This window comes from Eleutherodactylus coqui, chromosome 7 (assembly GCF_035609145.1).
Source record: "Eleutherodactylus coqui strain aEleCoq1 chromosome 7, aEleCoq1.hap1, whole genome shotgun sequence".
Classification (NCBI taxonomy): domain Eukaryota; kingdom Metazoa; phylum Chordata; class Amphibia; order Anura; family Eleutherodactylidae; genus Eleutherodactylus; species Eleutherodactylus coqui.
In genome coordinates this window covers 49,941,349-49,963,848 of record NC_089843.1, presented here as the reverse complement: position 1 = coordinate 49,963,848, position 22,500 = coordinate 49,941,349, and the positions used below count along the sequence as shown (strand labels likewise).

Below are 22,500 nucleotides of genomic sequence, written 5' to 3'. Positions count from 1 at the left end.
GCTATGAAGCCCATTTCTTCAACTACTCGCACAGTGTTTTTCGTCCATTTCTACATTCCTTTTTCCAAATTCTAGAATGTCATAAGTGGGATTGTAACCAATGCCTCCAGGAGGGCTCTCGCAGTCATCCGGAAAAACACACGTGTGAAAAATTGTGAAACGTAAAGAAAGAGTGGTCACGTTAAGAGTCCAATTCTTGGGATGAAGTATAAAGACTGGAGCTGTTTGTCATTAACTGGACTTTTTACTTCCTTGGTTCAAATTACTGGTTTAGAAGCAAGGTGTTCACATCTGCCTAGTATTTTTTAATCCTTCAGATACATCCTATTATTATCCTGATGAGGAAACCTAGGCAGCTCCGAAACATTTGGCCATAAAATAGTCTGTAGCTGTGTTAGTATGTTTCACTACCAACATGGTTCCAAGGTACTTCTTCTACCTATCAGCCTAGGCTTGCAGGAAAGGCCCCAGTGAGAATTGAACTCACGACCCCTGGTTTACGAGACCAGTGCTCTAACCTCTGAGCTATGAAGCCTGCCTGTGGCGCACTGCCACAAACGTTTTTCCACATTTGCACCAGAAAGTTAATTTACATTTTAAATATTTGCAGGTAGCACTACCTAAAACGCCATGAGTAGTGTTTAAGGAAAAGCATTCTGAAGGAAGTGGAATTTCAACCCACCACTCCAGGAGAGACAACAATGATTTTGAACGACACTTTACTTCAAAACAATAGACTGGAAAACACTCTCGGTTTTGTATGAAGAGTGTCCGCGCGCCCAGCAGAAGAGCATGCCATCGCACTGACCTACATGGCTATGAAAAGTTTCCGCAACCTGAAGAGAATACGGTGATGTTAATAGTGTAATTCTTGGAATGACATTTAAAGACTGCAGGACTTCGACATTATGGTTGTTGATTTGGAATTCCGGGGAACAAAAAATAGAACTCTTGATAGATTCTATCTCTTCCTCGGTCCACAAAACCCGTTCCAAAAGTATTCACAATACCCTAGACTAATAAATTAGGCCCCAGTGAGAATTGAACTCACGACCCCTGGTTTACAAGACCAGTGCTCTAACCCCTGAGCTATGAAGCCCATTTCTTCCACTACTCGCACAGTGTTTTTCGTCCATTTCTACATTCCTTTTTCCAAATTCTAGAATGTCATAAGTGGGATTGTAACCAATGCCTCCAGGAGGGCTCTCGCAGTCATCCGGAAAAACACACGTGTGAAAAATTGTGAAACGTAAAGAAAGAGTGGTCACGTTAAGAGTCCAATTCTTGGGATGAAGTATAAAGACTGGAGCTGTTTGTCATTAACTGGACTTTTTACTTCCTTGGTTCAAATTACTGGTTTAGAAGCAAGGTGTTCACATCTGCCTAGTATTTTTTAATCCTTCAGATACATCCTATTATTATCCTGATGAGGAAACCTAGGCAGCTCCGAAACATTTGGCCATAAAATAGTCTGTAGCTGTGTTAGTATGGTTCACAACCAACATGGTTCCAAGGTACTTCTTCTACCTATCAGCCTAGGCTTGCAGGAAAGGCCCCAGTGAGAATTGAACTCACGACCCCTGGTTTACGAGACCAGTGCTCTAACCTCTGAGCTATGAAGCCTGCCTGTGGCGCACTGCCACAAATTTTTTTCCACATTTGCACCAGAAAGTTAATTTACATTTTAAATATTTGCAGGTAGCACTACCTAAAACGCCATGAGTAGTGTTTAAGGAAAAGCATTCTGAAGGAAGTGGAATTTCAACCCACCACTCCAGGAGAGACAACAATGATTTTGAACGACACTTTACTTCAAAACAATAGACTGGAAAACACTCTCGGTTTTGTATGAAGAGTGTCCGCGCGCCCAGCAGAAGAGCATGCCATCGCACTGACCTACATGGCTATGAAAAGTTTCCGCAACCTGAAGAGAATACGGTGGTGTTAATAGTGTAATTCTTGGAATGACATTTAAAGACTGCAGGACTTCGACATTATGGTTGTTGATTTGGAATTCCGGGGAACAAAAAATAGAACTCTTGATAGATTCTATCTCTTCCTCGGTCCACAAAACCCGTTCCAAAAGTATTCACAATACCCTAGACTAATAAATTAGGCCCCAGTGAGAATTGAACTCACGACCCCTGGTTTACAAGACCAGTGCTCTAACCCCTGAGCTATGAAGCCCATTTCTTCAACTACTCGCACAGTGTTTTTCGTCCATTTCTACATTCCTTTTTCCAAATTCTAGAATGTCATAAGTGGGATTGTAACCAATGCCTCCAGGAGGGCTCTCGCAGTCATCCGGAAAAACACACGTGTGAAAAATTGTGAAACGTAAAGAAAGAGTGGTCACGTTAAGAGTCCAATTCTTGGGATGAAGTATAAAGACTGGAGCTGTTTGTCATTAACTGGACTTTTTACTTCCTTGGTTCAAATTACTGGTTTAGAAGCAAGGTGTTCACATCTGCCTAGTATTTTTTAATCCTTCAGATACATCCTATTATTATCCTGATGAGGAAACCTAGGCAGCTCCGAAACATTTGGCCATAAAATAGTCTGTAGCTGTGTTAGTATGTTTCACTACCAACATGGTTCCAAGGTACTTCTTCTACCTATCAGCCTAGGCTTGCAGGAAAGGCCCCAGTGAGAATTGAACTCACGACCCCTGGTTTACGAGACCAGTGCTCTAACCTCTGAGCTATGAAGCCTGCCTGTGGCGCACTGCCACAAACGTTTTTCCACATTTGCACCAGAAAGTTAATTTACATTTTAAATATTTGCAGGTAGCACTACCTAAAACGCCATGAGTAGTGTTTAAGGAAAAGCATTCTGAAGGAAGTGGAATTTCAACCCACCACTCCAGGAGAGACAACAATGATTTTGAACGACACTTTACTTCAAAACAATAGACTGGAAAACACTCTCGGTTTTGTATGAAGAGTGTCCGCGCGCCCAGCAGAAGAGCATGCCATCGCACTGACCTACATGGCTATGAAAAGTTTCCGCAACCTGAAGAGAATACGGTGATGTTAATAGTGTAATTCTTGGAATGACATTTAAAGACTGCAGGACTTCGACATTATGGTTGTTGATTTGGAATTCCGGGGAACAAAAAATAGAACTCTTGATAGATTCTATCTCTTCCTCGGTCCACAAAACCCGTTCCAAAAGTATTCACAATACCCTAGACTAATAAATTAGGCCCCAGTGAGAATTGAACTCACGACCCCTGGTTTACAAGACCAGTGCTCTAACCCCTGAGCTATGAAACCCATTTCTTCAACTACTCGCACAGTGTTTTTCGTCCATTTCTACATTCCTTTTTCCAAATTCTAGAATGTCATAAGTGGGATTGTAACCAATGCCTCCAGGAGGGCTCTCGCAGTCATCCGGAAAAACACACGTGTGAAAAATTGTGAAACGTAAAGAAAGAGTGGTCACGTTAAGAGTCCAATTCTTGGGATGAAGTATAAAGACTGGAGCTGTTTGTCATTAACTGGACTTTTTACTTCCTTGGTTCAAATTACTGGTTTAGAAGCAAGGTGTTCACATCTGCCTAGTATTTTTTAATCCTTCAGATACATCCTATTATTATCCTGATGAGGAAACCTAGGCAGCTCCGAAACATTTGGCCATAAAATAGTCTGTAGCTGTGTTAGTATGGTTCACAACCAACATGGTTCCAAGGTACTTCTTCTACCTATCAGCCTAGGCTTGCAGGAAAGGCCCCAGTGAGAATTGAACTCACGACCCCTGGTTTACGAGACCAGTGCTCTAACCTCTGAGCTATGAAGCCTGCCTGTGGCGCACTGCCACAAATTTTTTTCCACATTTGCACCAGAAAGTTAATTTACATTTTAAATATTTGCAGGTAGCACTACCTAAAACGCCATGAGTAGTGTTTAAGGAAAAGCATTCTGAAGGAAGTGGAATTTCAACCCACCACTCCAGGAGAGACAACAATGATTTTGAACGACACTTTACTTCAAAACAATAGACTGGAAAACACTCTCGGTTTTGTATGAAGAGTGTCCGCGCGCCCAGCAGAAGAGCATGCCATCGCACTGACCTACATGGCTATGAAAAGTTTCCGCAACCTGAAGAGAATACGGTGATGTTAATAGTGTAATTCTTGGAATGACATTTAAAGACTGCAGGACTTCGACATTATGGTTGTTGATTTGGAATTCCGGGGAACAAAAAATAGAACTCTTGATAGATTCTATCTCTTCCTCGGTCCACAAAACCCGTTCCAAAAGTATTCACAATACCCTAGACTAATAAATTAGGCCCCAGTGAGAATTGAACTCACGACCCCTGGTTTACAAGACCAGTGCTCTAACCCCTGAGCTATGAAGCCCATTTCTTCAACTACTCGCACAGTGTTTTTCGTCCATTTCTACATTCCTTTTTCCAAATTCTAGAATGTCATAAGTGGGATTGTAACCAATGCCTCCAGGAGGGCTCTCGCAGTCATCCGGAAAAACACACGTGTGAAAAATTGTGAAACGTAAAGAAAGAGTGGTCACGTTAAGAGTCCAATTCTTGGGATGAAGTATAAAGACTGGAGCTGTTTGTCATTAACTGGACTTTTTACTTCCTTGGTTCAAATTACTGGTTTAGAAGCAAAGTGTTCACATCTGCCTAGTATTTTTTAATCCTTCAGATACATCCTATTATTATCCTGATGAGGAAACCTAGGCAGCTCCGAAACATTTGGCCATAAAATAGTCTGTAGCTGTGTTAGTATGTTTCACTACCAACATGGTTCCAAAGTACTTCTTCTACCTATCAGCCTAGGCTTGCACATAAGGCCCCAGTGAGAATTGAACTCACGACCCCTGGTTTACGAGACCAGTGCTCTAACCTCTGAGCTATGAAGCCTGCCTGTGGCGCACTGCCACAAATTTTTTTCCACATTTGCACCAGAAAGTTAATTTACATTTTAAATATTTGCAGGTAGCACTACCTAAAACGCCATGAGTAGTGTTTAAGGAAAAGCATTCTGAAGGAAGTGGAATTTCAACCCACCACTCCAGGAGAGACAACAATGATTTTGAACGACACTTTACTTCAAAACAATAGACTGGAAAACACTCTCGGTTTTGTATGAAGAGTGTCCGCGCGCCCAGCAGAAGAGCATGCCATCGCACTGACCTACATGGCTATGAAAAGTTTCCGCAACCTGAAGAGAATACGGTGATGTTAATAGTGTAATTCTTGGAATGACATTTAAAGACTGCAGGACTTCGACATTATGGTTGTTGATTTGGAATTCCGGGGAACAAAAAATAGAACTCTTGATAGATTCTATCTCTTCCTCGGTCCACAAAACCCGTTCCAAAAGTATTCACAATACACTAGACTAATAAATTAGGCCCCAGTGAGAATTGAACTCACGACCCCTGGTTTACAAGACCAGTGCTCTAACCCCTGAGCTATGAAGCCCATTTCTTCAACTACTCGCACAGTGTTTTTCGTCCATTTCTACATTCCTTTTTCCAAATTCTAGAATGTCATAAGTGGGATTGTAACCAATGCCTCCAGGAGGGCTCTCGCAGTCATCCGGAAAAACACACGTGTGAAAAATTGTGAAACGTAAAGAAAGAGTGGTCACGTTAAGAGTCCAATTCTTGGGATGAAGTATAAAGACTGGAGCTGTTTGTCATTAACTGGACTTTTTACTTCCTTGGTTCAAATTACTGGTTTAGAAGCAAAGTGTTCACATCTGCCTAGTATTTTTTAATCCTTCAGATACATCCTATTATTATCCTGATGAGGAAACCTAGGCAGCTCCGAAACATTTGGCCATAAAATAGTCTGTAGCTGTGTTAGTATGTTTCACTACCAACATGGTTCCAAGATACTTCTTCTACCTATCAGCCTAGGCTTGCAGGAAAGGCCCCAGTGAGAATTGAACTCACGACCCCTGGTTTACGAGACCAGTGCTCTAACCTCTGAGCTATGAAGCCTGCCTGTAGCGCACTGCCACAAACGTTTTTCCACATTTGCACCAGAAAGTTAATTTACATTTTAAATATTTGCAGGTAGCACTACCTAAAACGCCATGAGTAGTGTTTAAGGAAAAGCATTCTGAAGGAAGTGGAATTTCAACCCACCACTCCAGGAGAGACAAAAATGATTTTGAACGACACTTTACTTCAAAACAATAGACTGGAAAACACTCTCGGTTTTGTATGAAGAGTGTCCGCGCGCCCAGCAGAAGAGCATGCCATCGCACTGACCTACATGGCTATGAAAAGTTTCCGCAACCTGAAGAGAATACGGTGATGTTAATAGTGTAATTCTTGGAATGACATTTAAAGACTGCAGGACTTCGACATTATGGTTGTTGATTTGGAATTCCGGGGAACAAAAAATAGAACTCTTGATAGATTCTATCTCTTCCTCGGTCCACAAAACCCGTTCCAAAAGTATTCACAATACCCTAGACTAATAAATTAGGCCCCAGTGAGAATTGAACTCACGACCCCTGGTTTACAAGACCAGTGCTCTAACCCCTGAGCTATGAAACCCATTTCTTCAACTACTCGCACAGTGTTTTTCGTCCATTTCTACATTCCTTTTTCCAAATTCTAGAATGTCATAAGTGGGATTGTAACCAATGCCTCCAGGAGGGCTCTCGCAGTCATCCGGAAAAACACACGTGTGAAAAATTGTGAAACGTAAAGAAAGAGTGGTCACGTTAAGAGTCCAATTCTTGGGATGAAGTATAAAGACTGGAGCTGTTTGTCATTAACTGGACTTTTTACTTCCTTGGTTCAAATTACTGGTTTAGAAGCAAGGTGTTCACATCTGCCTAGTATTTTTTAATCCTTCAGATACATCCTATTATTATCCTGATGAGGAAACCTAGGCAGCTCCGAAACATTTGGCCATAAAATAGTCTGTAGCTGTGTTAGTATGGTTCACAACCAACATGGTTCCAAGGTACTTCTTCTACCTATCAGCCTAGGCTTGCAGGAAAGGCCCCAGTGAGAATTGAACTCACGACCCCTGGTTTACGAGACCAGTGCTCTAACCTCTGAGCTATGAAGCCTGCCTGTGGCGCACTGCCACAAATTTTTTTCCACATTTGCACCAGAAAGTTAATTTACATTTTAAATATTTGCAGGTAGCACTACCTAAAACGCCATGAGTAGTGTTTAAGGAAAAGCATTCTGAAGGAAGTGGAATTTCAACCCACCACTCCAGGAGAGACAAAAATGATTTTGAACGACACTTTACTTCAAAACAATAGACTGGAAAACACTCTCGGTTTTGTATGAAGAGTGTCCGCGCGCCCAGCAGAAGAGCATGCCATCGCACTGACCTACATGGCTATGAAAAGTTTCCGCAACCTGAAGAGAATACGGTGATGTTAATAGTGTAATTCTTGGAATGACATTTAAAGACTGCAGGACTTCGACATTATGGTTGTTGATTTGGAATTCCGGGGAACAAAAAATAGAACTCTTGATAGATTCTATCTCTTCCTCGGTCCACAAAACCCGTTCCAAAAGTATTCACAATACCCTAGACTAATAAATTAGGCCCCAGTGAGAATTGAACTCACGACCCCTGGTTTACAAGACCAGTGCTCTAACCCCTGAGCTATGAAGCCCATTTCTTCAACTACTCGCACAGTGTTTTTCGTCCATTTCTACATTCCTTTTTCCAAATTCTAGAATGTCATAAGTGGGATTGTAACCAATGCCTCCAGGAGGGCTCTCGCAGTCATCCGGAAAAACACACGTGTGAAAAATTGTGAAACGTAAAGAAAGAGTGGTCACGTTAAGAGTCCAATTCTTGGGATGAAGTATAAAGACTGGAGCTGTTTGTCATTAACTGGACTTTTTACTTCCTTGGTTCAAATTACTGGTTTAGAAGCAAGGTGTTCACATCTGCCTAGTATTTTTTAATCCTTCAGATACATCCTATTATTATCCTGATGAGGAAACCTAGGCAGCTCCGAAACATTTGGCCATAAAATAGTCTGTAGCTGTGTTAGTATGGTTCACAACCAACATGGTTCCAAGGTACTTCTTCTACCTATCAGCCTAGGCTTGCAGGAAAGGCCCCAGTGAGAATTGAACTCACGACCCCTGGTTTACGAGACCAGTGCTCTAACCTCTGAGCTATGAAGCCTGCCTGTGGCGCACTGCCACAAATTTTTTTCCACATTTGCACCAGAAAGTTAATTTACATTTTAAATATTTGCAGGTAGCACTACCTAAAACGCCATGAGTAGTGTTTAAGGAAAAGCATTCTGAAGGAAGTGGAATTTCAACCCACCACTCCAGGAGAGACAACAATGATTTTGAACGACACTTTACTTCAAAACAATAGACTGGAAAACACTCTCGGTTTTGTATGAAGAGTGTCCGCGCGCCCAGCAGAAGAGCATGCCATCGCACTGACCTACATGGCTATGAAAAGTTTCCGCAACCTGAAGAGAATACGGTGATGTTAATAGTGTAATTCTTGGAATGACATTTAAAGACTGCAGGACTTCGACATTATGGTTGTTGATTTGGAATTCCGGGGAACAAAAAATAGAACTCTTGATAGATTCTATCTCTTCCTCGGTCCACAAAACCCGTTCCAAAAGTATTCACAATACCCTAGACTAATAAATTAGGCCCCAGTGAGAATTGAACTCACGACCCCTGGTTTACAAGACCAGTGCTCTAACCCCTGAGCTATGAAGCCCATTTCTTCAACTACTCGCACAGTGTTTTTCGTCCATTTCTACATTCCTTTTTCCAAATTCTAGAATGTCATAAGTGGGATTGTAACCAATGCCTCCAGGAGGGCTCTCGCAGTCATCCGGAAAAACACACGTGTGAAAAATTGTGAAACGTAAAGAAAGAGTGGTCACGTTAAGAGTCCAATTCTTGGGATGAAGTATAAAGACTGGAGCTGTTTGTCATTAACTGGACTTTTTACTTCCTTGGTTCAAATTACTGGTTTAGAAGCAAAGTGTTCACATCTGCCTAGTATTTTTTAATCCTTCAGATACATCCTATTATTATCCTGATGAGGAAACCTAGGCAGCTCCGAAACATTTGGCCATAAAATAGTCTGTAGCTGTGTTAGTATGTTTCACTACCAACATGGTTCCAAAGTACTTCTTCTACCTATCAGCCTAGGCTTGCACATAAGGCCCCAGTGAGAATTGAACTCACGACCCCTGGTTTACGAGACCAGTGCTCTAACCTCTGAGCTATGAAGCCTGCCTGTGGCGCACTGCCACAAATTTTTTTCCACATTTGCACCAGAAAGTTAATTTACATTTTAAATATTTGCAGGTAGCACTACCTAAAACGCCATGAGTAGTGTTTAAGGAAAAGCATTCTGAAGGAAGTGGAATTTCAACCCACCACTCCAGGAGAGACAACAATGATTTTGAACGACACTTTACTTCAAAACAATAGACTGGAAAACACTCTCGGTTTTGTATGAAGAGTGTCCGCGCGCCCAGCAGAAGAGCATGCCATCGCACTGACCTACATGGCTATGAAAAGTTTCCGCAACCTGAAGAGAATACGGTGATGTTAATAGTGTAATTCTTGGAATGACATTTAAAGACTGCAGGACTTCGACATTATGGTTGTTGATTTGGAATTCCGGGGAACAAAAAATAGAACTCTTGATAGATTCTATCTCTTCCTCGGTCCACAAAACCCGTTCCAAAAGTATTCACAATACCCTAGACTAATAAATTAGGCCCCAGTGAGAATTGAACTCACGACCCCTGGTTTACAAGACCAGTGCTCTAACCCCTGAGCTATGAAGCCCATTTCTTCAACTACTCGCACAGTGTTTTTCGTCCATTTCTACATTCCTTTTTCCAAATTCTAGAATGTCATAAGTGGGATTGTAACCAATGCCTCCAGGAGGGCTCTCGCAGTCATCCGGAAAAACACACGTGTGAAAAATTGTGAAACGTAAAGAAAGAGTGGTCACGTTAAGAGTCCAATTCTTGGGATGAAGTATAAAGACTGGAGCTGTTTGTCATTAACTGGACTTTTTACTTCCTTGGTTCAAATTACTGGTTTAGAAGCAAAGTGTTCACATCTGCCTAGTATTTTTTAATCCTTCAGATACATCCTATTATTATCCTGATGAGGAAACCTAGGCAGCTCCGAAACATTTGGCCATAAAATAGTCTGTAGCTGTGTTAGTATGTTTCACTACCAACATGGTTCCAAGATACTTCTTCTACCTATCAGCCTAGGCTTGCAGGAAAGGCCCCAGTGAGAATTGAACTCACGACCCCTGGTTTACGAGACCAGTGCTCTAACCTCTGAGCTATGAAGCCTGCCTGTAGCGCACTGCCACAAACGTTTTTCCACATTTGCACCAGAAAGTTAATTTACATTTTAAATATTTGCAGGTAGCACTACCTAAAACGCCATGAGTAGTGTTTAAGGAAAAGCATTCTGAAGGAAGTGGAATTTCAACCCACCACTCCAGGAGAGACAAAAATGATTTTGAACGACACTTTACTTCAAAACAATAGACTGGAAAACACTCTCGGTTTTGTATGAAGAGTGTCCGCGCGCCCAGCAGAAGAGCATGCCATCGCACTGACCTACATGGCTATGAAAAGTTTCCGCAACCTGAAGAGAATACGGTGATGTTAATAGTGTAATTCTTGGAATGACATTTAAAGACTGCAGGACTTCGACATTATGGTTGTTGATTTGGAATTCCGGGGAACAAAAAATAGAACTCTTGATAGATTCTATCTCTTCCTCGGTCCACAAAACCCGTTCCAAAAGTATTCACAATACCCTAGACTAATAAATTAGGCCCCAGTGAGAATTGAACTCACGACCCCTGGTTTACAAGACCAGTGCTCTAACCCCTGAGCTATGAAACCCATTTCTTCAACTACTCGCACAGTGTTTTTCGTCCATTTCTACATTCCTTTTTCCAAATTCTAGAATGTCATAAGTGGGATTGTAACCAATGCCTCCAGGAGGGCTCTCGCAGTCATCCGGAAAAACACACGTGTGAAAAATTGTGAAACGTAAAGAAAGAGTGGTCACGTTAAGAGTCCAATTCTTGGGATGAAGTATAAAGACTGGAGCTGTTTGTCATTAACTGGACTTTTTACTTCCTTGGTTCAAATTACTGGTTTAGAAGCAAGGTGTTCACATCTGCCTAGTATTTTTTAATCCTTCAGATACATCCTATTATTATCCTGATGAGGAAACCTAGGCAGCTCCGAAACATTTGGCCATAAAATAGTCTGTAGCTGTGTTAGTATGGTTCACAACCAACATGGTTCCAAGGTACTTCTTCTACCTATCAGCCTAGGCTTGCAGGAAAGGCCCCAGTGAGAATTGAACTCACGACCCCTGGTTTACGAGACCAGTGCTCTAACCTCTGAGCTATGAAGCCTGCCTGTGGCGCACTGCCACAAATTTTTTTCCACATTTGCACCAGAAAGTTAATTTACATTTTAAATATTTGCAGGTAGCACTACCTAAAACGCCATGAGTAGTGTTTAAGGAAAAGCATTCTGAAGGAAGTGGAATTTCAACCCACCACTCCAGGAGAGACAAAAATGATTTTGAACGACACTTTACTTCAAAACAATAGACTGGAAAACACTCTCGGTTTTGTATGAAGAGTGTCCGCGCGCCCAGCAGAAGAGCATGCCATCGCACTGACCTACATGGCTATGAAAAGTTTCCGCAACCTGAAGAGAATACGGTGATGTTAATAGTGTAATTCTTGGAATGACATTTAAAGACTGCAGGACTTCGACATTATGGTTGTTGATTTGGAATTCCGGGGAACAAAAAATAGAACTCTTGATAGATTCTATCTCTTCCTCGGTCCACAAAACCCGTTCCAAAAGTATTCACAATACCCTAGACTAATAAATTAGGCCCCAGTGAGAATTGAACTCACGACCCCTGGTTTACAAGACCAGTGCTCTAACCCCTGAGCTATGAAGCCCATTTCTTCAACTACTCGCACAGTGTTTTTCGTCCATTTCTACATTCCTTTTTCCAAATTCTAGAATGTCATAAGTGGGATTGTAACCAATGCCTCCAGGAGGGCTCTCGCAGTCATCCGGAAAAACACACGTGTGAAAAATTGTGAAACGTAAAGAAAGAGTGGTCACGTTAAGAGTCCAATTCTTGGGATGAAGTATAAAGACTGGAGCTGTTTGTCATTAACTGGACTTTTTACTTCCTTGGTTCAAATTACTGGTTTAGAAGCAAGGTGTTCACATCTGCCTAGTATTTTTTAATCCTTCAGATACATCCTATTATTATCCTGATGAGGAAACCTAGGCAGCTCCGAAACATTTGGCCATAAAATAGTCTGTAGCTGTGTTAGTATGGTTCACAACCAACATGGTTCCAAGGTACTTCTTCTACCTATCAGCCTAGGCTTGCAGGAAAGGCCCCAGTGAGAATTGAACTCACGACCCCTGGTTTACGAGACCAGTGCTCTAACCTCTGAGCTATGAAGCCTGCCTGTGGCGCACTGCCACAAATTTTTTTCCACATTTGCACCAGAAAGTTAATTTACATTTTAAATATTTGCAGGTAGCACTACCTAAAACGCCATGAGTAGTGTTTAAGGAAAAGCATTCTGAAGGAAGTGGAATTTCAACCCACCACTCCAGGAGAGACAAAAATGATTTTGAACGACACTTTACTTCAAAACAATAGACTGGAAAACACTCTCGGTTTTGTATGAAGAGTGTCCGCGCGCCCAGCAGAAGAGCATGCCATCGCACTGACCTACATGGCTATGAAAAGTTTCCGCAACCTGAAGAGAATACGGTGATGTTAATAGTGTAATTCTTGGAATGACATTTAAAGACTGCAGGACTTCGACATTATGGTTGTTGATTTGGAATTCCGGGGAACAAAAAATAGAACTCTTGATAGATTCTATCTCTTCCTCGGTCCACAAAACCCGTTCCAAAAGTATTCACAATACCCTAGACTAATAAATTAGGCCCCAGTGAGAATTGAACTCACGACCCCTGGTTTACAAGACCAGTGCTCTAACCCCTGAGCTATGAAGCCCATTTCTTCAACTACTCGCACAGTGTTTTTCGTCCATTTCTACATTCCTTTTTCCAAATTCTAGAATGTCATAAGTGGGATTGTAACCAATGCCTCCAGGAGGGCTCTCGCAGTCATCCGGAAAAACACACGTGTGAAAAATTGTGAAACGTAAAGAAAGAGTGGTCATGTTAAGAGTCCAATTCTTGGGATGAAGTATAAAGACTGGAGCTGTTTGTCATTAACTGAACTTTTTACTTCCTTGGTTCAAATTACTGGTTTAGAAGCAAGGTGTTCACATCTGCCTAGTATTTTTTAATCCTTCAGATACATCCTATTATTATCCTGATGAGGAAACCTAGGCAGCTCCGAAACATTTGGCCATAAAATAGTCTGTAGCTGTGTTAGTATGGTTCACAACCAACATGGTTCCAAGGTACTTCTTCTACCTATCAGCCTAGGCTTGCAGGAAAGGCCCCAGTGAGAATTGAACTCACGACCCCTGGTTTACGAGACCAGTGCTCTAACCTCTGAGCTATGAAGCCTGCCTGTGGCGCACTGCCACAAATTTTTTTCCACATTTGCACCAGAAAGTTAATTTACATTTTAAATATTTGCAGGTAGCACTACCTAAAACGCCATGAGTAGTGTTTAAGGAAAAGCATTCTGAAGGAAGTGGAATTTCAACCCACCACTCCAGGAGAGACAACAATGATTTTGAACGACACTTTACTTCAAAACAATAGACTGGAAAACACTCTCGGTTTTGTATGAAGAGTGTCCGCGCGCCCAGCAGAAGAGCATGCCATCGCACTGACCTACATGGCTATGAAAAGTTTCCGCAACCTGAAGAGAATACGGTGATGTTAATAGTGTAATTCTTGGAATGACATTTAAAGACTGCAGGACTTCGACATTATGGTTGTTGATTTGGAATTCCGGGGAACAAAAAATAGAACTCTTGATAGATTCTATCTCTTCCTCGGTCCACAAAACCCGTTCCAAAAGTATTCACAATACCCTAGACTAATAAATTAGGCCCCAGTGAGAATTGAACTCACGACCCCTGGTTTACAAGACCAGTGCTCTAACCCCTGAGCTATGAAGCCCATTTCTTCAACTACTCGCACAGTGTTTTTCGTCCATTTCTACATTCCTTTTTCCAAATTCTAGAATGTCATAAGTGGGATTGTAACCAATGCCTCCAGGAGGGCTCTCGCAGTCATCCGGAAAAACACACGTGTGAAAAATTGTGAAACGTAAAGAAAGAGTGGTCACGTTAAGAGTCCAATTCTTGGGATGAAGTATAAAGACTGGAGCTGTTTGTCATTAACTGGACTTTTTACTTCCTTGGTTCAAATTACTGGTTTAGAAGCAAGGTGTTCACATCTGCCTAGTATTTTTTAATCCTTCAGATACATCCTATTATTATCCTGATGAGGAAACCTAGGCAGCTCCGAAACATTTGGCCATAAAATAGTCTGTAGCTGTGTTAGTATGGTTCACAACCAACATGGTTCCAAGGTACTTCTTCTACCTATCAGCCTAGGCTTGCAGGAAAGGCCCCAGTGAGAATTGAACTCACGACCCCTGGTTTACGAGACCAGTGCTCTAACCTCAGAGCTATGAAGCCTGCCTGTGGCGCACTGCCACAAATTTTTTTCCACATTTGCACCAGAAAGTTAATTTACATTTTAAATATTTGCAGGTAGCACTACCTAAAACGCCATGAGTAGTGTTTAAGGAAAAGCATTCTGAAGGAAGTGGAATTTCAACCCACCACTCCAGGAGAGACAACAATGATTTTGAACGACACTTTACTTCAAAACAATAGACTGGAAAACACTCTCGGTTTTGTATGAAGAGTGTCCGCGCGCCCAGCAGAAGAGCATGCCATCGCACTGACCTACATGGCTATGAAAAGTTTCCGCAACCTGAAGAGAATACGGTGATGTTAATAGTGTAATTCTTGGAATGACATTTAAAGACTGCAGGACTTCGACATTATGGTTGTTGATTTGGAATTCCGGGGAACAAAAAATAGAACTCTTGATAGATTCTATCTCTTCCTCGGTCCACAAAACCCGTTCCAAAAGTATTCACAATACCCTAGACTAATAAATTAGGCCCCAGTGAGAATTGAACTCACGACCCCTGGTTTACAAGACCAGTGCTCTAACCCCTGAGCTATGAAGCCCATTTCTTCAACTACTCGCACAGTGTTTTTCGTCCATTTCTACATTCCTTTTTCCAAATTCTAGAATGTCATAAGTGGGATTGTAACCAATGCCTCCAGGAGGGCTCTCGCAGTCATCCGGAAAAACACACGTGTGAAAAATTGTGAAACGTAAAGAAAGAGTGGTCACGTTAAGAGTCCAATTCTTGGGATGAAGTATAAAGACTGGAGCTGTTTGTCATTAACTGGACTTTTTACTTCCTTGGTTCAAATTACTGGTTTAGAAGCAAAGTGTTCACATCTGCCTAGTATTTTTTAATCCTTCAGATACATCCTATTATTATCCTGATGAGGAAACCTAGGCAGCTCCGAAACATTTGGCCATAAAATAGTCTGTAGCTGTGTTAGTATGTTTCACTACCAACATGGTTCCAAAGTACTTCTTCTACCTATCAGCCTAGGCTTGCACATAAGGCCCCAGTGAGAATTGAACTCACGACCCCTGGTTTACGAGACCAGTGCTCTAACCTCTGAGCTATGAAGCCTGCCTGTGGCGCACTGCCACAAATTTTTTTCCACATTTGCACCAGAAAGTTAATTTACATTTTAAATATTTGCAGGTAGCACTACCTAAAACGCCATGAGTAGTGTTTAAGGAAAAGCATTCTGAAGGAAGTGGAATTTCAACCCACCACTCCAGGAGAGACAACAATGATTTTGAACGACACTTTACTTCAAAACAATAGACTGGAAAACACTCTCGGTTTTGTATGAAGAGTGTCCGCGCGCCCAGCAGAAGAGCATGCCATCGCACTGACCTACATGGCTATGAAAAGTTTCCGCAACCTGAAGAGAATACGGTGATGTTAATAGTGTAATTCTTGGAATGACATTTAAAGACTGCAGGACTTCGACATTATGGTTGTTGATTTGGAATTCCGGGGAACAAAAAATAGAACTCTTGATAGATTCTATCTCTTCCTCGGTCCACAAAACCCGTTCCAAAAGTATTCACAATACCCTAGACTAATAAATTAGGCCCCAGTGAGAATTGAACTCACGACCCCTGGTTTACAAGACCAGTGCTCTAACCCCTGAGCTATGAAGCCCATTTCTTCAACTACTCGCACAGTGTTTTTCGTCCATTTCTACATTCCTTTTTCCAAATTCTAGAATGTCATAAGTGGGATTGTAACCAATGCCTCCAGGAGGGCTCTCGCAGTCATCCGGAAAAACACACGTGTGAAAAATTGTGAAACGTAAAGAAAGAGTGGTCACGTTAAGAGTCCAATTCTTGGGATGAAGTATAAAGACTGGAGCTGTTTGTCATTAACTGGACTTTTTACTTCCTTGGTTCAAATTACTGGTTTAGAAGCAAGGTGTTCACATCTGCCTAGTATTTTTTAATCCTTCAGATACATCCTATTATTATCCTGATGAGGAAACCTAGGCAGCTCCGAAACATTTGGCCATAAAATAGTCTGTAGCTGTGTTAGTATGGTTCACAACCAACATGGTTCCAAGGTACTTCTTCTACCTATCAGCCTAGGCTTGCAGGAAAGGCCCCAGTGAGAATTGAACTCACGACCCCTGGTTTACGAGACCAGTGCTCTAACCTCTGAGCTATGAAGCCTGCCTGTGGCGCACTGCCACAAACGTTTTTCCACATTTGCACCAGAAAGTTAATTTACATTTTAAATATTTGCAGGTAGCACTACCTAAAACGCCATGAGTAGTGTTTAAGGAAAAGCATTCTGAAGGAAGTGGAATTTCAACCCACCACTCCAGGAGAGACAACAATGATTTTGAACGACACTTTACTTCAAAACAATAGACTGGAAAACACTCTCGGTTTTGTATGAAGAGTGTCCGCGCGCCCAGCAGAAGAGCATGCCATCGCACTGACCTACATGGCTATGAAAAGTTTCCGCAACCTGAAGAGAATACGGTGATGTTAATAGTGTAATTCTTGGAATGACATTTAAAGACTGCAGGACTTCGACATTATGGTTGTTGATTTGGAATTCCGGGGAACAAAAAATAGAACTCTTGATAGATTCTATCTCTTCCTCGGTCCACAAAACCCGTTCCAAAAGTATTCACAATACCCTAGACTAATAAATTAGGCCCCAGTGAGAATTGAACTCACGACCCCTGGTTTACAAGACCAGTGCTCTAACCCCTGAGCTATGAAGCCCATTTCTTCAACTACTCGCACAGTGTTTTTCGTCCATTTCTACATTCCTTTTTCCAAATTCTAGAATGTCATAAGTGGGATTGTAACCAATGCCTCCAGGAGGGCTCTCGCAGTCATCCGGAAAAACACACGTGTGAAAAATTGTGAAACGTAAAGAAAGAGTGGTCACGTTAAGAGTCCAATTCTTGGGATGAAGTATAAAGACTGGAGCTGTTTGTCATTAACTGGACTTTTTACTTCCTTGGTTCAAATTACTGGTTTAGAAGCAAGGTGTTCACATCTGCCTAGTATTTTTTAATCCTTCAGATACATCCTATTATTATCCTGATGAGGAAACCTAGGCAGCTCCGAAACATTTGGCCATAAAATAGTCTGTAGCTGTGTTAGTATGTTTCACTACCAACATGGTTCCAATGTACTTCTTCTACCTATCAGCCTAGGCTTGCAGGAAAGGCCCCAGTGAGAATTGAACTCACGACCCCTGGTTTACGAGACCAGTGCTCTAACCTCTGAGCTATGAAGCCTGCCTGTGGCGCACTGCCACAAACGTTTTTCCACATTTGCACCAGAAAGTTAATTTACATTTTAAATATTTGCAGGTAGCACTACCTAAAACGCCATGAGTAGTGTTTAAGGAAAAGCATTCTGAAGGAAGTGGAATTTCAACCCACCACTCCAGGAGAGACAACAATGATTTTGAACGACACTTTACTTCAAAACAATAGACTGGAAAACACTCTCGGTTTTGTATGAAGAGTGTCCGCGCGCCCAGCAGAAGAGCATGCCATCGCACTGACCTACATGGCTATGAAAAGTTTCCGCAACCTGAAGAGAATACGGTGATGTTAATAGTGTAATTCTTGGAATGACATTTAAAGACTGCAGGACTTCGACATTATGGTTGTTGATTTGGAATTCCGGGGAACAAAAAATAGAACTCTTGATAGATTCTATCTCTTCCTCGGTCCACAAAACCCGTTCCAAAAGTATTCACAATACCCTAGACTAATAAATTAGGCCCCAGTGAGAATTGAACTCACGACCCCTGGTTTACAAGACCAGTGCTCTAACCCCTGAGCTATGAAGCCCATTTCTTCAACTACTCGCACAGTGTTTTTCGTCCATTTCTACATTCCTTTTTCCAAATTCTAGAATGTCATAAGTGGGATTGTAACCAATGCCTCCAGGAGGGCTCTCGCAGTCATCCGGAAAAACACACGTGTGAAAAATTGTGAAACGTAAAGAAAGAGTGGTCACGTTAAGAGTCCAATTCTTGGGATGAAGTATAAAGACTGGAGCTGTTTGTCATTAACTGGACTTTTTACTTCCTTGGTTCAAATTACTGGTTTAGAAGCAAAGTGTTCACATCTGCCTAGTATTTTTTAATCCTTCAGATACATCCTATTATTATCCTGATGAGGAAACCTAGGCAGCTCCGAAACATTTGGCCATAAAATAGTCTGTAGCTGTGTTAGTATGTTTCACTACCAACATGGTTCCAAAGTACTTCTTCTACCTATCAGCCTAGGCTTGCACATAAGGCCCCAGTGAGAATTGAACTCACGACCCCTGGTTTACGAGACCAGTGCTCTAACCTCTGAGCTATGAAGCCTGCCTGTGGCGCACTGCCACAAATTTTTTTCCACATTTGCACCAGAAAGTTAATTTACATTTTAAATATTTGCAGGTAGCACTACCTAAAACGCCATGAGTAGTGTTTAAGGAAAAGCATTCTGAAGGAAGTGGAATTTCAACCCACCACTCCAGGAGAGACAACAATGATTTTGAACGACACTTTACTTCAAAACAATAGACTGGAAAACACTCTCGGTTTTGTATGAAGAGTGTCCGCGCGCCCAGCAGAAGAGCATGCCATCGCACTGACCTACATGGCTATGAAAAGTTTCCGCAACCTGAAGAGAATACGGTGATGTTAATAGTGTAATTCTTGGAATGACATTTAAAGACTGCAGGACTTCGACATTATGGTTGTTGATTTGGAATTCCGGGGAACAAAAAATAGAACTCTTGATAGATTCTATCTCTTCCTCGGTCCACAAAACCCGTTCCAAAAGTATTCACAATACCCTAGACTAATAAATTAGGCCCCAGTGAGAATTGAACTCACGACCCCTGGTTTACAAGACCAGTGCTCTAACCCCTGAGCTATGAAGCCCATTTCTTCAACTACTCGCACAGTGTTTTTCGTCCATTTCTACATTCCTTTTTCCAAATTCTAGAATGTCATAAGTGGGATTGTAACCAATGCCTCCAGGAGGGCTCTCGCAGTCATCCGGAAAAACACACGTGTGAAAAATTGTGAAACGTAAAGAAAGAGTGGTCACGTTAAGAGTCCAATTCTTGGGATGAAGTATAAAGACTGGAGCTGTTTGTCATTAACTGGACTTTTTACTTCCTTGGTTCAAATTACTGGTTTAGAAGCAAAGTGTTCACATCTGCCTAGTATTTTTTAATCCTTCAGATACATCCTATTATTATCCTGATGAGGAAACCTAGGCAGCTCCGAAACATTTGGCCATAAAATAGTCTGTAGCTGTGTTAGTATGTTTCACTACCAACATGGTTCCAAGATACTTCTTCTACCTATCAGCCTAGGCTTGCAGGAAAGGCCCCAGTGAGAATTGAACTCACGACCCCTGGTTTACGAGACCAGTGCTCTAACCTCTGAGCTATGAAGCCTGCCTGTAGCGCACTGCCACAAACGTTTTTCCACATTTGCACCAGAAAGTTAATTTACATTTTAAATATTTGCAGGTAGCACTACCTAAAACGCCATGAGTAGTGTTTAAGGAAAAGCATTCTGAAGGAAGTGGAATTTCAACCCACCACTCCAGGAGAGACAAAAATGATTTTGAACGACACTTTACTTCAAAACAATAGACTGGAAAACACTCTCGGTTTTGTATGAAGAGTGTCCGCGCGCCCAGCAGAAGAGCATGCCATCGCACTGACCTACATGGCTATGAAAAGTTTCCGCAACCTGAAGAGAATACGGTGATGTTAATAGTGTAATTCTTGGAATGACATTTAAAGACTGCAGGACTTCGACATTATGGTTGTTGATTTGGAATTCCGGGGAACAAAAAATAGAACTCTTGATAGATTCTATCTCTTCCTCGGTCCACAAAACCCGTTCCAAAAGTATTCACAATACCCTAGACTAATAAATTAGGCCCCAGTGAGAATTGAACTCACGACCCCTGGTTTACAAGACCAGTGCTCTAACCCCTGAGCTATGAAGCCCATTTCTTCAACTACTCGCACAGTGTTTTTCGTCCATTTCTACATTCCTTTTTCCAAATTCTAGAATGTCATAAGTGGGATTGTAACCAATGCCTCCAGGAGGGCTCTCGCAGTCATCCGGAAAAACACACGTGTGAAAAATTGTGAAACGTAAAGAAAGAGTGGTCACGTTAAGAGTCCAATTCTTGGGATGAAGTATAAAGACTGGAGCTGTTTGTCATTAACTGGACTTTTTACTTCCTTGGTTCAAATTACTGGTTTAGAAGCAAGGTGTTCACATCTGCCTAGTATTTTTTAATCCTTCAGATACATCCTATTATTATCCTGATGAGGAAACCTAGGCAGCTCCGAAACATTTGGCCATAAAATAGTCTGTAGCTGTGTTAGTATGGTTCACAACCAACATGGTTCCAAGGTACTTCTTCTACCTATCAGCCTAGGCTTGCAGGAAAGGCCCCAGTGAGAATTGAACTCACGACCCCTGGTTTACGAGACCAGTGCTCTAACCTCTGAGCTATGAAGCCTGCCTGTGGCGCACTGCCACAAATTTTTTTCCACATTTGCACCAGAAAGTTAATTTACATTTTAAATATTTGCAGGTAGCACTACCTAAAACGCCATGAGTAGTGTTTAAGGAAAAGCATTCTGAAGGAAGTGGAATTTCAACCCACCACTCCAGGAGAGACAACAATGATTTTGAACGACACTTTACTTCAAAACAATAGACTGGAAAACACTCTCGGTTTTGTATGAAGAGTGTCCGCGCGCCCAGCAGAAGAGCATGCCATCGCACTGACCTACATGGCTATGAAAAGTTTCCGCAACCTGAAGAGAATACGGTGATGTTAATAGTGTAATTCTTGGAATGACATTTAAAGACTGCAGGACTTCGACATTATGGTTGTTGATTTGGAATTCCGGGGAACAAAAAATAGAACTCTTGATAGATTCTATCTCTTCCTCGGTCCACAAAACCCGTTCCAAAAGTATTCACAATACCCTAGACTAATAAATTAGGCCCCAGTGAGAATTGAACTCACGACCCCTGGTTTACAAGACCAGTGCTCTAACCCCTGAGCTATGAAGCCCATTTCTTCAACTACTCGCACAGTGTTTTTCGTCCATTTCTACATTCCTTTTTCCAAATTCTAGAATGTCATAAGTGGGATTGTAACCAATGCCTCCAGGAGGGCTCTCGCAGTCATCCGGAAAAACACACGTGTGAAAAATTGTGAAACGTAAAGAAAGAGTGGTCACGTTAAGAGTCCAATTCTTGGGATGAAGTATAAAGACTGGAGCTGTTTGTCATTAACTGGACTTTTTACTTCCTTGGTTCAAATTACTGGTTTAGAAGCAAAGTGTTCACATCTGCCTAGTATTTTTTAATCCTTCAGATACATCCTATTATTATCCTGATGAGGAAACCTAGGCAGCTCCGAAACATTTGGCCATAAAATAGTCTGTAGCTGTGTTAGTATGTTTCACTACCAACATGGTTCCAAGATACTTCTTCTACCTATCAGCCTAGGCTTGCAGGAAAGGCCCCAGTGAGAATTGAACTCACGACCCCTGGTTTACGAGACCAGTGCTCTAACCTCTGAGCTATGAAGCCTGCCTGTAGCGCACTGCCACAAACGTTTTTCCACATTTGCACCAGAAAGTTAATTTACATTTTAAATATTTGCAGGTAGCACTACCTAAAACGCCATGAGTAGTGTTTAAGGAAAAGCATTCTGAAGGAAGTGGAATTTCAACCCACCACTCCAGGAGAGACAAAAATGATTTTGAACGACACTTTACTTCAAAACAATAGACTG

The 22,500-nt window shown here is 41.8% G+C and overlaps 39 non-coding genes across 39 annotated transcripts in view; all 39 read right to left on the bottom strand.

The window, feature by feature from the left end:
- The window catches only part of TRNAT-UGU (transfer RNA threonine (anticodon UGU)), a 73-nt gene extending 62 nt beyond the window's left edge, over positions 1 to 11 (bottom strand). Inside the window, exon 1 of the tRNA in view lies at positions 1 to 11. This exon is cut by the window's left edge and continues 62 nt beyond it. This is a non-coding gene — a tRNA (tRNA-Thr).
- Positions 12 to 462: 451 nt separating this feature from the next.
- TRNAT-CGU (transfer RNA threonine (anticodon CGU)) lies at positions 463 to 535 on the bottom strand. The gene has a single exon. It is a non-coding gene; the product is annotated as a tRNA-Thr (tRNA).
- A 491-nt stretch (positions 536 to 1,026) lies between these two features.
- Positions 1,027 to 1,099, bottom strand: TRNAT-UGU (transfer RNA threonine (anticodon UGU)). Its single transcript has one exon. It is a non-coding gene; the product is annotated as a tRNA-Thr (tRNA).
- A 451-nt stretch (positions 1,100 to 1,550) lies between these two features.
- TRNAT-CGU (transfer RNA threonine (anticodon CGU)) lies at positions 1,551 to 1,623 on the bottom strand. The gene has a single exon. It is a non-coding gene; the product is annotated as a tRNA-Thr (tRNA).
- Positions 1,624 to 2,114: 491 nt separating this feature from the next.
- Positions 2,115 to 2,187, bottom strand: TRNAT-UGU (transfer RNA threonine (anticodon UGU)). Its single transcript has one exon. It is a non-coding gene; the product is annotated as a tRNA-Thr (tRNA).
- A 451-nt stretch (positions 2,188 to 2,638) lies between these two features.
- TRNAT-CGU (transfer RNA threonine (anticodon CGU)) lies at positions 2,639 to 2,711 on the bottom strand. The gene has a single exon. It is a non-coding gene; the product is annotated as a tRNA-Thr (tRNA).
- A 1,015-nt stretch (positions 2,712 to 3,726) lies between these two features.
- On the bottom strand, positions 3,727 to 3,799 carry TRNAT-CGU (transfer RNA threonine (anticodon CGU)). The gene has a single exon. It is a non-coding gene; the product is annotated as a tRNA-Thr (tRNA).
- Positions 3,800 to 4,290: 491 nt separating this feature from the next.
- Positions 4,291 to 4,363, bottom strand: TRNAT-UGU (transfer RNA threonine (anticodon UGU)). The gene has a single exon. It is a non-coding gene; the product is annotated as a tRNA-Thr (tRNA).
- A 451-nt stretch (positions 4,364 to 4,814) lies between these two features.
- TRNAT-CGU (transfer RNA threonine (anticodon CGU)) lies at positions 4,815 to 4,887 on the bottom strand. Its single transcript has one exon. It is a non-coding gene; the product is annotated as a tRNA-Thr (tRNA).
- Positions 4,888 to 5,378: 491 nt separating this feature from the next.
- TRNAT-UGU (transfer RNA threonine (anticodon UGU)) lies at positions 5,379 to 5,451 on the bottom strand. Its single transcript has one exon. It is a non-coding gene; the product is annotated as a tRNA-Thr (tRNA).
- A 451-nt stretch (positions 5,452 to 5,902) lies between these two features.
- TRNAT-CGU (transfer RNA threonine (anticodon CGU)) lies at positions 5,903 to 5,975 on the bottom strand. The gene has a single exon. It is a non-coding gene; the product is annotated as a tRNA-Thr (tRNA).
- Positions 5,976 to 6,990: 1,015 nt separating this feature from the next.
- On the bottom strand, positions 6,991 to 7,063 carry TRNAT-CGU (transfer RNA threonine (anticodon CGU)). Its single transcript has one exon. It is a non-coding gene; the product is annotated as a tRNA-Thr (tRNA).
- Positions 7,064 to 7,554: 491 nt separating this feature from the next.
- Positions 7,555 to 7,627, bottom strand: TRNAT-UGU (transfer RNA threonine (anticodon UGU)). The gene has a single exon. It is a non-coding gene; the product is annotated as a tRNA-Thr (tRNA).
- Positions 7,628 to 8,078: 451 nt separating this feature from the next.
- On the bottom strand, positions 8,079 to 8,151 carry TRNAT-CGU (transfer RNA threonine (anticodon CGU)). The gene has a single exon. It is a non-coding gene; the product is annotated as a tRNA-Thr (tRNA).
- Positions 8,152 to 8,642: 491 nt separating this feature from the next.
- TRNAT-UGU (transfer RNA threonine (anticodon UGU)) lies at positions 8,643 to 8,715 on the bottom strand. The gene has a single exon. It is a non-coding gene; the product is annotated as a tRNA-Thr (tRNA).
- Positions 8,716 to 9,166: 451 nt separating this feature from the next.
- On the bottom strand, positions 9,167 to 9,239 carry TRNAT-CGU (transfer RNA threonine (anticodon CGU)). Its single transcript has one exon. It is a non-coding gene; the product is annotated as a tRNA-Thr (tRNA).
- Positions 9,240 to 9,730: 491 nt separating this feature from the next.
- TRNAT-UGU (transfer RNA threonine (anticodon UGU)) lies at positions 9,731 to 9,803 on the bottom strand. Its single transcript has one exon. It is a non-coding gene; the product is annotated as a tRNA-Thr (tRNA).
- A 451-nt stretch (positions 9,804 to 10,254) lies between these two features.
- TRNAT-CGU (transfer RNA threonine (anticodon CGU)) lies at positions 10,255 to 10,327 on the bottom strand. Its single transcript has one exon. It is a non-coding gene; the product is annotated as a tRNA-Thr (tRNA).
- A 1,015-nt stretch (positions 10,328 to 11,342) lies between these two features.
- Positions 11,343 to 11,415, bottom strand: TRNAT-CGU (transfer RNA threonine (anticodon CGU)). The gene has a single exon. It is a non-coding gene; the product is annotated as a tRNA-Thr (tRNA).
- A 491-nt stretch (positions 11,416 to 11,906) lies between these two features.
- TRNAT-UGU (transfer RNA threonine (anticodon UGU)) lies at positions 11,907 to 11,979 on the bottom strand. Its single transcript has one exon. It is a non-coding gene; the product is annotated as a tRNA-Thr (tRNA).
- Positions 11,980 to 12,430: 451 nt separating this feature from the next.
- Positions 12,431 to 12,503, bottom strand: TRNAT-CGU (transfer RNA threonine (anticodon CGU)). The gene has a single exon. It is a non-coding gene; the product is annotated as a tRNA-Thr (tRNA).
- Positions 12,504 to 12,994: 491 nt separating this feature from the next.
- On the bottom strand, positions 12,995 to 13,067 carry TRNAT-UGU (transfer RNA threonine (anticodon UGU)). The gene has a single exon. It is a non-coding gene; the product is annotated as a tRNA-Thr (tRNA).
- Positions 13,068 to 13,518: 451 nt separating this feature from the next.
- On the bottom strand, positions 13,519 to 13,591 carry TRNAT-CGU (transfer RNA threonine (anticodon CGU)). Its single transcript has one exon. It is a non-coding gene; the product is annotated as a tRNA-Thr (tRNA).
- Positions 13,592 to 14,082: 491 nt separating this feature from the next.
- TRNAT-UGU (transfer RNA threonine (anticodon UGU)) lies at positions 14,083 to 14,155 on the bottom strand. The gene has a single exon. It is a non-coding gene; the product is annotated as a tRNA-Thr (tRNA).
- Positions 14,156 to 14,606: 451 nt separating this feature from the next.
- Positions 14,607 to 14,679, bottom strand: TRNAT-CGU (transfer RNA threonine (anticodon CGU)). Its single transcript has one exon. It is a non-coding gene; the product is annotated as a tRNA-Thr (tRNA).
- A 491-nt stretch (positions 14,680 to 15,170) lies between these two features.
- On the bottom strand, positions 15,171 to 15,243 carry TRNAT-UGU (transfer RNA threonine (anticodon UGU)). Its single transcript has one exon. It is a non-coding gene; the product is annotated as a tRNA-Thr (tRNA).
- A 451-nt stretch (positions 15,244 to 15,694) lies between these two features.
- On the bottom strand, positions 15,695 to 15,767 carry TRNAT-CGU (transfer RNA threonine (anticodon CGU)). Its single transcript has one exon. It is a non-coding gene; the product is annotated as a tRNA-Thr (tRNA).
- Positions 15,768 to 16,258: 491 nt separating this feature from the next.
- TRNAT-UGU (transfer RNA threonine (anticodon UGU)) lies at positions 16,259 to 16,331 on the bottom strand. Its single transcript has one exon. It is a non-coding gene; the product is annotated as a tRNA-Thr (tRNA).
- Positions 16,332 to 16,782: 451 nt separating this feature from the next.
- On the bottom strand, positions 16,783 to 16,855 carry TRNAT-CGU (transfer RNA threonine (anticodon CGU)). Its single transcript has one exon. It is a non-coding gene; the product is annotated as a tRNA-Thr (tRNA).
- A 491-nt stretch (positions 16,856 to 17,346) lies between these two features.
- On the bottom strand, positions 17,347 to 17,419 carry TRNAT-UGU (transfer RNA threonine (anticodon UGU)). The gene has a single exon. It is a non-coding gene; the product is annotated as a tRNA-Thr (tRNA).
- A 451-nt stretch (positions 17,420 to 17,870) lies between these two features.
- On the bottom strand, positions 17,871 to 17,943 carry TRNAT-CGU (transfer RNA threonine (anticodon CGU)). Its single transcript has one exon. It is a non-coding gene; the product is annotated as a tRNA-Thr (tRNA).
- Positions 17,944 to 18,434: 491 nt separating this feature from the next.
- On the bottom strand, positions 18,435 to 18,507 carry TRNAT-UGU (transfer RNA threonine (anticodon UGU)). The gene has a single exon. It is a non-coding gene; the product is annotated as a tRNA-Thr (tRNA).
- A 451-nt stretch (positions 18,508 to 18,958) lies between these two features.
- On the bottom strand, positions 18,959 to 19,031 carry TRNAT-CGU (transfer RNA threonine (anticodon CGU)). The gene has a single exon. It is a non-coding gene; the product is annotated as a tRNA-Thr (tRNA).
- Positions 19,032 to 19,522: 491 nt separating this feature from the next.
- TRNAT-UGU (transfer RNA threonine (anticodon UGU)) lies at positions 19,523 to 19,595 on the bottom strand. The gene has a single exon. It is a non-coding gene; the product is annotated as a tRNA-Thr (tRNA).
- Positions 19,596 to 20,046: 451 nt separating this feature from the next.
- TRNAT-CGU (transfer RNA threonine (anticodon CGU)) lies at positions 20,047 to 20,119 on the bottom strand. Its single transcript has one exon. It is a non-coding gene; the product is annotated as a tRNA-Thr (tRNA).
- Positions 20,120 to 20,610: 491 nt separating this feature from the next.
- Positions 20,611 to 20,683, bottom strand: TRNAT-UGU (transfer RNA threonine (anticodon UGU)). The gene has a single exon. It is a non-coding gene; the product is annotated as a tRNA-Thr (tRNA).
- Positions 20,684 to 21,134: 451 nt separating this feature from the next.
- TRNAT-CGU (transfer RNA threonine (anticodon CGU)) lies at positions 21,135 to 21,207 on the bottom strand. Its single transcript has one exon. It is a non-coding gene; the product is annotated as a tRNA-Thr (tRNA).
- A 491-nt stretch (positions 21,208 to 21,698) lies between these two features.
- Positions 21,699 to 21,771, bottom strand: TRNAT-UGU (transfer RNA threonine (anticodon UGU)). Its single transcript has one exon. It is a non-coding gene; the product is annotated as a tRNA-Thr (tRNA).
- A 451-nt stretch (positions 21,772 to 22,222) lies between these two features.
- TRNAT-CGU (transfer RNA threonine (anticodon CGU)) lies at positions 22,223 to 22,295 on the bottom strand. Its single transcript has one exon. It is a non-coding gene; the product is annotated as a tRNA-Thr (tRNA).
- Between the last annotated feature and the right edge of the window lie 205 nt (positions 22,296 to 22,500).